The sequence below is a fragment of the Sorex araneus genome, chromosome X (assembly GCF_027595985.1).
Source record: "Sorex araneus isolate mSorAra2 chromosome X, mSorAra2.pri, whole genome shotgun sequence".
Lineage (NCBI taxonomy): Eukaryota > Metazoa > Chordata > Mammalia > Eulipotyphla > Soricidae > Sorex > Sorex araneus.
This window is the reverse complement of record NC_073313.1, coordinates 351,501,752-351,514,078: the sequence shown is the minus strand read 5'-3', so window position 1 is coordinate 351,514,078 and position 12,327 is coordinate 351,501,752. Positions and strand designations below refer to the sequence as shown.

The 12,327-nt window shown below is 43.2% G+C and overlaps 1 pseudogene; it reads left to right on the top strand.

Annotated features, from left to right (window-relative positions):
- The first annotated feature begins 8,349 nt into the window (after window positions 1-8,349).
- Window positions 8,350-8,819, top strand: LOC101558697 (40S ribosomal protein S23-like; annotated as a pseudogene).
- The last annotated feature ends 3,508 nt before the right edge of the window (window positions 8,820-12,327 follow it).

Genomic DNA, 12,327 nt, shown 5'->3' with positions numbered 1-12,327 from the left:
GGAGAGGCCAAGGAAGCAGTCTCGCAGTCTCCTTCTCCCGAGTTGGGGCGGATGGGGACCTTGGAAAAGGACCCCGGAGCAGCGAGCGAGCAAGCGGGCTCTGCTCTGGCTCCGCCCCGTTCTCACCCTTCGCCTTCGCCAGATGCCCTCCGACTTAATTCGTCACAGAGCGCGGGCTCTGCTGTCCTCCAACAGTCCAGGTTCAAACCCTGGCTCCACCAGCCTCCTTCCCCAAGACTCCAAGTCACGTGACAGGCATCTCTACCCCCCTTCCCCACGCCCCCCTCCTCCAGCTCCCTTACCTTCATGATTGCATTTGATTGGCAGCACTATTTGGCCGGGAGTTATGTGAAGGTCTAGAACGGTGGACACCGAGGGAAAAGCGCTCAGTAAATATCCGCTGTAATAACTCTTCTTCCTTGGAAGCTCCCATGCCTGTGGGGCACAGGCAGCGCCGAGCTCACCGTCTTCTCTTGATAGATCATAGATGTGAGGCCCAGTGAAGTCAAGTGGTGCACGGCTGAGCTGCTTCTCCAACTTAACGGTCTCCGAGCTTCAGCCTCAGGCCCACCCCTTCCAACACTTCTCTCAGCCAAGTGCCCTTCTATAAGTCTCTGCAGCTTGTGGGCTTCCACTGAGCCCCCAGTAAGATTGAGGAGGTTGAAGGGGTGCATGATCTTTGAGTTTTCTCTTGCTGATCTTGCCGGGCCATGTGTCTGCTATCCAATTTGAGGTCTTAGCATTCAGGAACTCACTCTGGACCCCCTCCGGAGGTTGCTGAGTGATCTCCCAAACTCCACTGCTTTCCCAGGCGAGGTCTGCGCCAGCCGCCAGGCCCTGCTCTGTGCGGCCAAAGTTCCCTTGTCACATAAAATTCTCCTTCTGACACTGTTTCCCTTTAGAAAGAAAGTAAATCATAACTTTTCACTTAAGCATTTCTGCTTCTAGTCAGACCTGCTTTGGCCCGAAGTTGAAAAAGAGTCTATTTGGTTGGATCATGTTTCAACTCCGTCTAATAGATATTTGCTTAAGGGGGAAAGGGGTTGAAGAAAAAAGGGAAATGTCAAAACGGAATAATAAAATGGTCTATAAACAGAAGCAGGTTTTCTGCGATACGTTACCCCGATAAACCCGATAATGGTTCCCAAATGCACGGTCCTGGGTTGATGCCAGGTATGGCGGCGGGGGGTTCTTGGTTATTTTTAATTTTACTGTAGCCAAACCATGACCTCATCCCGAAGGAATTCTCTGCCACCAAAGAGCTGTATTGAGTTATTTGTCGGCCAAAATTCATTTGAATGCAGATTCATCGGAAACATGTGTGGCCACAGAAGCAGCCGAGAGGGAAGTCTGGGGGAGGAAAAGTGGGATTTTCAAGGAAACCCTTCCCTTTGTTTTAGTAAAACAAGCTGGTCCTTGCAGGGTGCTGGGCCTGCTGCTCTTGGTGACCGTTCTGTGCCCTCCACAACCTCAGTTCAGCTCCTTCTGGCACCTCTGTAGAAAATGCTACTTCATCCTTCAGTCACCAGGGAAGGTCTTAGAGCAGCCACCCTATGAGAGGGACTCAGAGCACTGGCAAAAAATACACAAGTAAATAGAGAGTGTAACGATGAGCATGAATAATAATAACACGGTATTTTATCAAGCGCTGCGAACAAGTGCTACACACTTTGCACATGCCACCTCACATCCTCTCACCAAAAACACAGAAGGAATAATTAACCCCAATTGTATGATTGAAAACACTGAGGCTACATGAGTTTCCTTCCCCAAGAGTCTATTTGGTGGCTTAATCAAATTTGGGTTTCAAATTTGTTTTACCTTAAGCTTTCTCTCTAGTCCCAATTCTTCCACAATTAGAAATCTTCAAAGGAGTTGAAGAAAAAAAGAAAGGTGCATTCAGATGAGGATAGGGAAGACTTCCTGTAGGAGGTGGCATTTGATCTGAACATGAAGGATAGGTAGCATTTGAGCAGAATTAAAGTTAGGAAGAAAAGGGAGCCACCAGAAAAAAAGGTAGAGGGGATTTGCAAAAGAGAAAAGTCTGCTTTGGCTTCAAAAGAAGAGAAATTTGGTGGAATTGTTTCCTGATCTTGTGTCATATGAGTAACTGGGTCAGCCTGATCTGGAAGAACATGGGGAATCCTTGACAAGTTTTGAAAATAAAATATCACAAGCTAACATCTGGGAGGGACTGGCATGGAGAACTCAGGGAGAGAGATCAAGAGACAATGGAACATAGGCAGAGCTCGCAGAATGAGAAAAGGGAAAACAAATGAATCGTTCAGGGGATTTAGGATTCTTGTATGGATAGAAAAGGGAAGGACGGCTTCAGATGAATTCCAGTTTTCTGATATGAGTAACTGAAGAGGAAGAGGAACAGGATCATTCATAGAACTTAGAGTGAGTCAGGGGAAAAATAAGTGAAACTTGAACATCTTCAGCTGGAGTCACGCGATTTATTTCTGTTTCCTCAATTCACTCACTGATGGTCACAGTCACATTCTTCTCTGTTTACCCAGGGTTTCCAGCCTCAGCCCTGAAAATGTAGTTGGGAAATAACCATAAGTGGCAGATTGGGACAATCACCCCACTTCCCACATGGCATAACAGACTTGATTTGTCATTCAAGAAGATTTTGGTCATACTCGGCATCCAAATAGCACAGGCAGTAAAAGAGCCACATCAGCTGCTAACATCAGTTTATAAATCAGACAGACCAGAGAGCGAGCTTTCTGAAATTGTTAGTTGACAACTTTTGGGGTGGGAAGAGATCTGGTCTCAGCACACAAGCTGCCTTTGGCTTTCTCCAGCTTGAGATGGACCCAGCTTGAGCTGGATACCAACAAACTGTCATGGGCAAAGATGTCAAAGAACAGGATGAGAAGTCTGCTGAGAACAGATGGGAGAAGAGTTTGCTGCCTTGATTTTCAATCAAGTTCTTTTGATCTGTGTGAAGCAATCTTGTAGGAAATGGCTATTCTATTTCCTTCTCAAAAATAGAGACTACAATATTGAGGAGAATGATGCCGTATGGATTCCACAAACAAAGGCTTATATGTTTGGGAGTATCATAATTATTTTAGTTTTTTCAAAACAATCACTATGAATAGTACATTTATTGTGGAAGGCTTGAAGACTAGAATTATTGCACATTGATCTGTCAAGTCCCAGTTGATCTGAGGCTTCTATTTCTATGTGTCTCTCCTTCTGGGTCAATGGGAGATGACCCAGATGTCTGTGCTATGCAGGACATTTAGTCCCCTCTTTTCTAGAGAGCAAACTCTCCCAGAGGATTCTCTACAAGAGCAGAGTTGGTAGGAACAAATATAGATGTCTTGATTCCTTTGAAGGAAAGTGTCTTCTTGAACGTAGGGGTGTTTATTTCTCAGACACTTGACATGGGATTTTTTTCCCAACATAAACTAGAAAAAGGTCATATGATGAAACCTCAACTACTCATCATCTACTTCTATGATTACCAACATTTTTTATCTTCGCACCAACTATAATCCCCCATAGACTATTATTAGGTATATTTCTTTTCAAATTGTGATTTAATGGTGCCAAGTATTTTGCTACAACAGAACCTTAATAGACTCTCAGGAGTTTTGCTGCTGCTAGATTATGAATCCTTGACAATCTTACTTGGTCTCTAGGGATTATAGAGGACTTACAATGTACTTGGTACTCAAAGAATAGAAGAATGACCCTTTCCTCAAGGTATAATATTGAAAATATCCTTTAATATCTCCAGTGGTTTATTTCTCATTTGAAAAGTTTGATCATGCAAATATACCTGAGACAGTAGTGAGAAACATTACATCAGGCCAAGTACAAGACCACAAGGCATAATGCTAGGGCCACAAGATAGTAATGCCTTTTTTATTTCTATGCAGTCTCTACTTTGCTTGGAATCAAGGCCTTCCTAAGACACAGAATTTAAAACGGGTAGGTAAAGGCCATAAAGATAGTTCAGGGTAGCTAAAGTCCATAGAGATAGTTCAGGGATCAAATGTGCATGCCTGAAATGTTCAAAGTTTAAAGTTCAATCCTCAATAACACATGGACATACAAAGTGTCATGAGGAGCAATTTTGGTAGCACCCAGTACTCCTGGGACTAAGTAGCATTGCATTGTGAACACAATTATTGCACCACAGCTCAGATGATTGAGTATTGAAGGGAGTAATCCCCTGATTTCCTGACCATTTTCTGGGAGGCTCTTCAAAAATGGCCAGGCAGAGGGTTGGAGAAATAGTACAGGTGTTGTGTTGTGTGAAGCTGGCCTGGTTTGACCCTCAGCATATATGATATTCTGAGCATAACCAGGAGCTACCCATGAATACAGAGCCAAGGGTAAACCCTGAGCAATGCAGAGTGTGGCCTCAATGCCCTCATACATAAAAAGGAATGGGTAGAAAGAAAAAGAGAAGGATAGCAGGGTGAAAGCTAATGAATATAAAAATAGGTGGTAAGGGAAAGGAAAAACAAAAAAAACAATAAATGAGAGCAATGAGAGAAACACAACACTTCCCTTAGAACTTTGATATTTAGCTTCATGATGTACCTACTCATGGCAGACTGGTGTGTGGCAGAAAATTCCCTCTTGTGTCCCTAGTGTCCCTGTTGAATAAAAGCAAAGGACTTTGCACTATTTGCCACCATACCATGAGCATTTCCTCATAACTCCCCATCTCACCTTTTCAGGGTACACATGTTCCTTTTCAATCATCTCCTCAACACTTATGACCTGGAAAAGGTGCCATGCTGGAGTGCAGAGAATGTTGAGCTCCAAATTCTCCATCAAGGACAGGATGCATTCCTTTCCTTTGGTCTATGATTCTCTGGTTGTAGACATGGAGAAGTTGATAGGGTTGAAGCTATGACAGAGTTTAGCCTAGCCAGAGGTGGCCACAGAGACATGGAGAAGACATCTTCAGAAGGGTGAGGATGAATAAGTTTTGTTGTAGGTGGTGAGGCAAAGTTTAGCCAGTAGAGAAAGCAGAAGAAATGTTTATACTCAAAGCGTTTTGATTTTATTCTGGGTTAAACTGAAATTTCAAGCATAGAGAATATTTTAAAATTACACACCCCCATTTAAAGACCAATCAGAAGTGCCCCTATCCTGTGAACCTCAAGATGTTTTCCTCACCATCTACTTTAAATTTGGGCAACCCCAGCATGCCCTGTGCCATTCGACTGATTGAAGAACAAATAACTGAGCCGCAGGCTCTATCTCATTACCTGAACAAGCTACTATTTTCAATGTTGAGGTTTCTGAGTGTCTTGGATTCAACTGTTGGAATCCCATCAAAGAGCAGTGCCTGGATTTGGATCTGGAACTTTCACTTGGGATTGTTTTGTTTGGGTGAAATTCTCTGTATCCTTGCCTTCCATTCTTCTAGCCTACAAGACCCTTTGTGAGGGAAATTATTCATTTTCCTATCCCCTCACACCAGCAGACTTTCTTACAAATAGTTGGTGCAAACCACTAATTGTTAACCAATGGTTGTGAAGTAATGAAACCCCAGCCCAAGGGGAGAGCATGAAACTGGAGCATCCCCAGTTGGCCTGTGATCCTGCTGTTGGCTCACTCACGTGTGCTGAACAACTGAATATAGAGTCTGGCTTTTGTATATTCCATCTAAATGTTTGGTTTCAGGTAGACACAGAGTAGGAAATTCTTAATCAACAGGCTAGTGTTTCTTAACAGGTTGAGTTTCCAGACAGTCCCATTGTCTCCTGAGTCGAGACTGTAGGGAATTCCACACGCACACCTAGGTTACACAATCAAGCGGGCTGGAGTGGAACTGCAAGGCATGAGTAGGGGGAGGGAGAGCTGGCCCTGCACAGGAGGGGGTCCTCTGGGCTGGAGGATGAGTGAAATCATGTGGATAGATTGGCTGTGCATGAGATCAAGAGACCAGAGGACTAAAAGTCAGTTGGGACAAGGGGAAAGAAGCAGATTTATGGATCAAACTAAGGCTTTGACTCCAAGTGCAACAGTGAGTTTTAATCCAAGGATAGACGTAAAGAGGTGGTAGGGGTGTGGGCCAAGGAAAGTCTGGTGGAAAAAATTGAAAAGTTCTTGCTTCTCATGTTCTCTGGCATTTCAGACTATCCAATTGTCCTCTGGCTTGGACACATAAGTGTCCAAGAATGTTGCATATTACTCAGGCTTTGCACTTGAAACAGCAACATATGGAAGGAGGGAAGGAAGGAAGGAAGGTAGGAAGGAAGGAAGGAAGGAAGGAAGGAAGGAAGGAAGGAAGGAAGGAAGGAAGGAAGGAAGGAAGGAAGGAAGGAAGGAAGGGAGGGAGGGAGGGAGGGAGGGAGGAAAACTGTATGACCATATGTACCAGGTTTGAGATTCTAAAGGCTTGCTCTCAAAGACACGTCTCTAAATAGCTCATGCTGGCCTTACTCTGTATTTCAAGGACACAGAAGATAAAGAACAGAAACTGAATGAGGTCCCTCACTATGGTGTGACACCTGATGAGCTGTTATTTTTGAGAGGAAAAAGGGCTGGTGGATTTAATTAGAGGAAATTTTTCTTCCTGATGTGTGCAAAAATAAAATCACTTAAGAGATAAAAATGAAGATTTTTTGGGTGGAATTTAAAAGATCAATACCTGGCAAGAAATGTGAATCACAGCGAGAGATCAGAAAGCTGGTTGAGTGGCATAGAAATTACCAGTGGGCTCGGAGACTGCCTGACTCCTAGAGTGGAAGTGGCAGACAGGGCATTCTCATCTCAGAAGGCAAGAGTTTATTAGGAGACTTCAGGAAACGCCACTCAGGGTCACTCCACCTCTGCTGTCCTCTCTGCTTCTCACCCTGACTCAGCGGAAGGGGCCTCTCCTCCTCCACACAGTGTTGACATTCATCTGGTGGAGAGCAGAATCTCCCTTCCCATACTCTGCTTCAGGCCTCACAGTGCCTGGTAAAGAAGGGATTCTTCTCTTCATTTTCTGAGCTCAATGAAGGATAGACAGAGTTTGCAGGTGACATATATGAGCAGGATCATGTGACAAGTTAAAAAGGCCAGCCTACCTGTCTCCTGTGCCTGTCCTATTCAAGATTATCTGAGTTTTCCAGAATGGCAGCAGCCTCGACTTAGAGAAGAGTTAGCAAGGGGACTAGGATGGGTGGGTTTGAATATCCGGTCATGTAAAATTCTAGAGCTGAACTCTTCCACAACTGGGGTACCAGGGCAGAACAGTTATTCCTCATAACATCAATCATACAGAGACCAGGGCTTTTCACCTGCCTTCCTTTCTGGAGTATATGAACTCTATCCATTTGAACACACCATTTTGGTGATTATAAGATTCTACAACAATGGCTTTTGGCCCTGGTTGCACCTGAAAGTCAATTAAAGAACTGACTTTCAATAAATTCTTGTTCTCAGGTTAAGTTCAGAGTTTCCCATTTAACTGGGTTGGAGCTTTGTTGTAGGGAGTTGTGGTGAAAGAATATTACCCCAGACAGTTCTATTAGGATTTATATACCATGCTGTCTAAGTAAGAGTTAAGGTAGCTAGAATCCTTAATTATGCATATGTTCATTAATATGCAAAATAGTCTAAATAATGCAGTTCTAACATCTAAAAATATCACAGTTTTCCACTATTTTGGATTCTTCTAGAAACATGAGTTTCCAGGAATAAAATCCTCTGATTGAATAAACAGAATTGACTGATTGAAAAGTTAGAATAATTTTAAAGCTCTTGATATATACTGATCAACTTTCTGAAAATGAGTGGAAATTTGTGTTCTTTTGATATGTTTAGAATTAGGATAGCTTGTGTCTAACCACTCTGGTCAGTAAGTAGTCATAAGGAAAGTGTTTTTAGGTATATTTGAACTATCTTACTGGTAGTGAGACTTGCGGTTGAAAGTAGTCAGGTGTATCTAAAAAGCACTTTGCTGAGTGTGAACTGAAATCCAGCCACTCCCTACATTTGAGGAGAAAGTTCTGGACACAGAAAACATCTTGCCTATATTGCTCCCCTGACTCTGCCTATTTATGATTTCGAAGAAGAGACTGGATTCACAGACCATTTCATGCAATTGGTGGACAGATCCAGAGTGGGAAGGCTGGGGCTGGAGCGATAGAACAGCGGGTAGGGCGTTTGCCTTGCACGCGGCCGAACCGGGTTCTAATCCCAGCATCCCATATGGTCCCCTGAGCACCGCCAGGGGTAATTCCTGAGTGAAGAGCCAGGAATAACCCCTGTGCATCGTTGGGTGTGACCCAAAAAACCAAAAAAAAAAAAAAACAAGAGTGGGAAGGCTGGTTTAAAGTATGAAATGCGTCTTTCGCTCGGGCCCAGGCTGCCGGCAGGATGGGTAAGTGTCACGGCCTCAGTACTACCCGCAAGCTCCGCAGCCACCGCGGGATCAGAAGTGGCATGACAAGCAGTACAAGAAGGCGCACTTGCGCACGGCGCTGAAGGCCAAGCCGTTCGGGGGCGACTCCCACGCCAAGGGCATCGTGCTGGAGAAAGTTGGTGTTGAGGCTAAACAGCCAAATTCTGCTATTAGGAAGTGCGTCCGTGTTCAGCTGATCAAGAACGGGAAAAAAATCACAGCCTTTGTGCCCAATGATGGCTGCTTGAATTTCATTGAGGAAAACGATGAAGTTCTGTTTGCTGCATTTGGTCGCAAAGGGCATGTCTTTGGTGACATTCCCGGAGTCCGTTTTAAGATTGTCAAAGTAGCCAACGTGTCTCTCTTGGCTTTATACAAAGGCAAGAAGGAAAGACCAAGATCATAAGTTTTGATGATGAAAGCACAGTAGTAATAAATTTTCATATACTCAAAAAAAAGTATGAAATGCTCACAAGTAGTGGCACAGAGCAATGTGCAGAAAATGTTCAGGATCCAAAGCTGGAGTCAATGCATTTACAAAGGCAATTATCAACACAATGGGGCTCATGCTATGGAAGGAACATCGTGAACTTTCTAAGCAACTTCTTTGCACTTACATTGCCTTTCAGAAAAGAGGACTCTTCCGTGTTTTAGATGGTTTTAATATTGAGTATGAATAACAAACATTGTGTGTGAGAGAAATGACACTCTGAAAAGATGTTTCACAAAGCAAAAGATGCTTTATTAGATGCTAAGATGTGATATCAATTTCTCTGAACAGGCAGCACAGGGCAGTTGAAAATATATAGTGTATGGAGTCAGACAGTCCTGGCTCTGGGACAAGACTCTTCTATATATACTCTGTGAACTGTCTACAAGATACGTCTTTTCTAAGCATCAGAAAAACAGATGAATAGAATGCCTTTGTTGCCTGGTTATTGAAATAGCTAAAATGTTAATTTGCATGCAAAGGACCTGTTGCAGGACTTGGCATGCAATTTACAATCAATAAGAAGTATCTATTATTGTATTATTTAGCTAGAACATACTTACATCCACTTTATACAGAGTTAGTTAACTGGTGAGAATAATGGAAATCGTCAGAATTATAATAACAATTATTATAGAAACCACATATTAAAGTGTTTGGTACTGTAAAAATATTACCCTTGCATTTATCAGATACTTTATGTTTGTCTAAGAAGTTTTTATCTGCATCAAATAAACAAACTAAACGAAGTTCATAGAGTATGCAATATAAATACAAAGTAGATAGAGTATTATAAATGAAGAACATCTAATGATTTGTCAAAGGGTATATAGTAGAGTAAAATGTTAATTTTAGTAAGATTAAATAAATTGAATTCTTCTCTGGGACCTTTAGTTCAAATATGCTTGTAGCAAATGTTCCTGTGATGTATTTCCATCCTTTACATATCAGTGTTTTAAGCATTTAAGATCATCTGATTTTAAAAAAAATATGGCTCACTTAATCTTGCTTTGCTTCCATTTTTCCAATTTTCTAGAATTAGATCTGATGTTGAAGACACCGTTGGAGCTCTTGACATGTTTGATTTTCAGGTCTTTCCCCGACACTCCAGGAAGTTTCATTATTGACTCCAGATTCTGGCAAATCCCCAGAGCCCAGGCATTTTACATGTCTGTGGTAGGCAGAGACAAAGAGCCTGTTTCCCAGGCCAGGTTCTGTTTACACTTCCTTGATCAGGGATAATGATTTGTTTACAGGAGACATTCTGTCTTCATTAAACTCACTTCTGGACAATCAATAGAGGGACTAAGATGACAGGGCACATGTGTATTTGAAGCTCGCACATCCTGCCTTACTCAAGAGGGACCAAGGCTCAGTCGAGACTTTCTTGCATTAACACCCAGGATCAAGACATCAAATGTTCTACTTGAATTATGGAAGGATGCTCTTTTCTCAAAGGAATATGGATGAAGGCATAATCAATGATTTTGCTAATTATCCTTCTCTGAACCTCAGCATGGGGCAGTCAAGTCCTAGTATATTCACTACACAGTGCAGTCTGCCTTCCCTTGTCATCAAAATCATATTTGAAGATTTTTAGGATACAGTTACATTGCTGAAATTAATTTGATTCCTTATTTTTGTAAGGTCATTGGAAAGAAGTGACCGCCAATTTAACAGACTGATGTGCCACAGAATCTGCCAGATACAAGCTTTCAGTTGATATTTAATTTAGATGAGAACAAAAGAATTTATGCTTGTATGTCCTTTATCTTAAAAAGAAAATGAAAATTTTGAATTAATTAAACATAACATTTTCAAAGCCTCACATTTATGTAGATGCTATTCAATGTGAGGTTAACACATGAGTACAATGTTCATTTATCATTAATCACTACCATCAATCACTATCATTGATCATTAGTACTCATACACTTTCTTTAAGCTAAAGGACAATTCTTTCTAATTTGCTTTGGATTTCTTGATTGTTTGACTATTGTACAGAGTCTAGCCTTGTAGGGACACTGGTATACACATATATATGTATATGTATATACATATATATATGTAGTATGTATATATACTTGCCCGCACGCCTGGCTGTCTTCCCTGGGGCCCCTCGGAAGGCGTGGGCTCCAGCTTCCCTCGCAGCCCCGAGTAGAGCTCCCGCAGCTGAAGACCTCCAGAGCCCAGCCACAGCCACGCTCAAGGCCCCTCTCCACACGTTTGGATGAGCCTCACACATGAAGGAACCAGCAGAGGAACCCAGTGTGTGACCCGGGGCTGAGACCTCCAAGCCTGCTCAGATCGGTACTGGGCCAGATTTCCCATTTTTCAGTAGCTAGGCGATCACACCCAGGGACTGCCCCTGGCGCGTAATCCCACCAACAGCCAACACCCACCCGGACATCTCATAGCCTAGTTCTCCCTCTGGGAGAACCTGGCAAGCTACATAGAGTTTCCTGCCCACATGGGAGAGCCTTGCAAACTCCCCATGGCGTATTCATATGCCAAAACAAGTAACAATGCTGGGTCTCATTCCCTTGACCCTGAAAGAGCGTCCAATGCAGCATCCTTGGGAAGGATGAGTAGAGAGGCTTCTAATATCTCAGGGCTAGGGCGAATGGAAACGTTACTGAGACTGCTCGAGAAATTCGACGATCAATGGGATGATGATAGTGATGATGTACGTGTTTATGAAGATGTTCATGAGTGACAAATGATGTAGCACCAACTGAGTATCTATGGTGACCTATTCAGGCATAGCTGTCAAGTAATTGAGTCTAGGGAGGAAGGAAGGAAGGAAGGAAGGAAGGAAGGAAGGAAGGAAGGAAGGAAGGAAGGAAGGAAGGAAGGAAGGAAGGAAGGAAGGAAGCCCCCAGCAATTAGTAACAGCAATTGCAATGATGGAAAAAGGTGGTAATCTTTATTACTGATAAAATAATACTTTTCCTTTTTTCTTTTTTGCCCCCCACTTGTGGTGTCATTTATTTTCTCCTCAGAGAGCATGTCAAGCTGAACCAAACTGTTCCCAATCCCCAGAGGTTGCCATGCCTTTCAGCTAGGGCAGAGTGGGGTCGGCAGAGTGGGGCCAGCAGCCCCTGGGCCCCTGCATGTGCAGAATGTTAGCATCGCCCCTCATGGTTGCATGGGTCAGCGGGAGGAAAACATCTGGGCGCCCACATGGCGGTGCTGCAGGACTCAGAAGTGTCGTGCTGTAAGCAAGAGCACTCTGCCAACCAAAAAACCTAACTCTCATCCCCCCAGCCAGGAAAAGAGGTGACACAGAGGAGGGCTTCTGTGTTGAGGGATGACCGTGTGCATATTTCTTTCCTCACCACCTGTGCCAGAAGGAAGCAGGTGCAACGGGTTCTCAGGGCATATTCCTCTGGCCCGCACTCATGGCTCTTCTAAATATCTAAATATCACTTTAAAGCTTGTATCTGGCGGATTCTACGGCATG